The sequence below is a fragment of the Pteropus vampyrus genome, unplaced genomic scaffold (genome assembly GCF_000151845.1).
Source record: "Pteropus vampyrus isolate Shadow unplaced genomic scaffold, Pvam_2.0 Scaffold601, whole genome shotgun sequence".
Taxonomy (NCBI): domain Eukaryota; kingdom Metazoa; phylum Chordata; class Mammalia; order Chiroptera; family Pteropodidae; genus Pteropus; species Pteropus vampyrus.
In genome coordinates, this window is record NW_011889382.1 from 47,770 (window position 1) to 50,813 (window position 3,044).

The 3,044-nt window shown below is 52.8% G+C and overlaps 1 pseudogene across 1 annotated transcript; it reads left to right on the forward strand.

Annotated features, from left to right (window-relative positions):
* The first annotated feature begins 2,216 nt into the window (after window positions 1-2,216).
* LOC105308621 lies at window positions 2,217-2,759 on the forward strand (annotated as a pseudogene). Its single transcript, XR_002778069.1, has 2 exons — window positions 2,217-2,310; window positions 2,423-2,759. The product of XR_002778069.1 is annotated as an immunoglobulin lambda variable 1-40-like (transcript).
* Window positions 2,760-3,044: the final 285 nt, after the last annotated feature.

Here is a 3,044-nt window from a genome sequence, read left to right on the forward strand (position 1 = left end):
CACCTGAGTTCCTCTACTGAAAGTGGTAGCAGTCGGATTCAAGAGGCGACTAGAATTTGAAGTCTCACCGAGCCAGCAGTGAGTTTATCAAGATTTTTTCTCCTTTATCTCCCTTCTAGGACTCAGGACAGCTTGAAAGCAGCAAGTAGGCTCTATCATGGCAGACAGAGGGAGCTCCTGAAGGAGGAGCCCTTGAATTTGGTCTTGAGAAGAAGGAAGGATCCTCCACAAGCATCGACTGTAGAAGCGGAGGCCCTGAGGCCCCTCACTTCTCTGGCAGGAGGACGTCAGGGTCTCATAGGGTGGGGATCCACCTCTCTCATTACGTTTCTCCTGTCTGTTCTACCCTCTTCTCCAAAGGCAGGCTTCTTAGCAAGAAGTCTGCAGGAGATCTGGGTATGCAAAGGCCCAACCTTCTGGCTGGAAGACAGCAAACGGGAGCCACAGGGAGGCAGGAGGTACAAAGAGATGGTGCACAGCGGGGCGCGTGGGGAAGTAACCCTCAGAGTCGCTCAGAACAGCGTTGTCTGTGCTGCGGCTGAAAATGCACTGTCACCAGGCTGTGCCGACCCCAGAGTCAGTGGCTCAGCCTTTCCCCTGATGTGCCATTCGGTTTCCTCAGCGGAGCACGCCGTCCTGTCCTTGGCTGGGCGAGCTGCTTTCTGGCATCTTGAGGACCCTCATGAGAGACACTGGTGGCTTTTCCATCCACTCCCTACCTGTGTTCCTCTCCAAACCTCCTTCCACCCCCCTCAGCGCCTTCGGCCTGAGTCCAGAGACCCCCGGCCCACAAACTCAGAGAATAAACCCACCCTGATGGAGAGATGGGAAGGACTCCCACCAGGCTGAGAGGAAGGGGTCGGAGCTGAGGGGTTTCACTGGGCAGTACCAGTCCCATGATACAAAACTCATGACTAAATAACATAAATAAATAAACAAGCAAGTGTTTTAGGGAAACTATAAAGGGAAAACTTTATAGGCCGCTATTCACCTGAGAACAGAAGGTGTTTCTTTACCACTGCTCTTCCAGCCATATTTCTTACCAGAATTTCCATCGACTTTCTCTTTGCAATAAACACAGATTCTTTTAACAAAATACACTTCTGATTGTACTTTCATCTTCAGAATGACATTATCATTTCTTTTTAAAATCTATTTTATTGAGGTGAATTTTATGTAAAACGACATACATCCTATTTTAGTGCACAGGTGGGCACAAAGTGACTAGTATGTGAATTCTTTAATCAATATCTATCACAGCAAATTTAATATTTAAGTCATTACATCCTAGAACTTTCTGCACATTTGTCCTTATTGGACTTAAGAAAATGTAACAAACACTGTCATTCAGCCACGACCTTTGCAGTCATGTGCCTGGGAGCTTGAGGACAGACCCCAAGGCAGGAATCTCTGCTCCCAGGACGTGGAGAACTTGCTGAGTGGGAGGAAATACAGACAACAAGGACTTACACAGCATCGTCTACAAGGGATGCATGGAAGGGCATCCTCCCCACCCCCTCCCAGCCCCGGAGAGAAGAGCCCCTGCTCCTCAGGGTGGTGGGAGATCCGCAGGTCAGAGAGCTCTGGGCACATGGGAGGGGGACACGCGGTGACTGGACCTGCATCCTGCACAGAAGGGGACATGCCTCTGTGGGGACGGTCACTGATCTAGACTTGATTCTGATCCAAGAGGACTTTGTATGAGACATCACCTCAGTCGTGACCACTGAATAGTCAAGGGAACCTGGGACAGTCACCTTGAGGAGTCCAAGTATAACCTAAAGATGCCCTGAAGTGATGTGGAAGCCACATAAGGGGACACAGGTCCTGGCCCTATGCAAGGGCAGTGAACAGATTAGTGGGGACGCGGGAGTTATTTCTGATGGGCTCTGGTCACCATGTCACACAGTGGTGTATCAGTACCTGAACAGTAGAGGGATCCGGGCCCGTTCCTGAAGGTCTGGGGGTGAGCAGAGCTGGAACCAGCCAGTCACCTGGCACTGCCTGGTGCCCTCTGCTCAGGCCTCACAGCTGTGATGTCCAGACCCCCCAGGCCCCAAACAGCCCCACTCCTGCCCACCCCCTAACTCCTTCAGCAGAGGGGCCTAACCCCGGGCCCAGTGAGGGATCAGAAAGCTTGGGGTCTCATTTGCATGAGTGGACCCTCCCTCTGTCAGAGCTTGAAGAGGGGAGGGAGAGACTTGGGGGAAGCTCTGCTTCAGCTGTGGGGACACAGAGGGCAGGACGCGATGATCATCTCCACCATGGCCTGGTCCCCTCTCCTCCTCACCCTCCTCGCTCACTGCACAGGTGACTGGATATGGGGACAGGGAAAGGGACCCTGGGAGGACACACGGGGCCCTACTTCCTTCTCTTGTCTCTAGCCCCAGTATCACCATCTCTGTATCTCTCCCTCTTCCAGGATCCTGGGCCCAGTCTGTGCTGACCCAGCCGTCCTCAGTGTCTGGGGCCCCGGGACAGAGTGTCACCATCTCCTGCACTGGAAGCAGCTCCAACATTGGGAGTTATGGTGTGCAGTGGTACCAGCAGCTCCTGGGAACGGCCCCCAAACTCCTCATCTATTATGATAACAGTCGAGCCTCGGGGGTCCCCGACCGATTCTCTGGCTCCAAGTCTGGCAACTCAGGCTCCCTGACCATCAGTGAGCTCCAGGCTGAGGACGAGGCCGATTATTACTGCTCATCATGGGACGATCAGTCTCAGTGCTCGCACAGTGCTCCAGGCCTGTGGGGAAGTGAGACAAGAACCTGCTGTTTCCTGTGCAGTGGGGCTTCCCTGAGCCAACCCCACTGCTCAGACCAGACAGCCGCCTTCTTTGTGTGTTTGACCGAAAAGTGAGGTCTGAGACCACAGGACTTTGTCTAGATAATGTGTCCTCATCCTCTCTAAATCTGTTCCCAAAGCCCATCCTTGTTGCCAACACATTAACAGATTTTCTCAAACAGAGAAGAAATTCTTAGATGCGGGGTGGGCTGCCCTGGGGACAGAGTCCATGAGGGCTGTGCTGAAGCATAATCCACAGA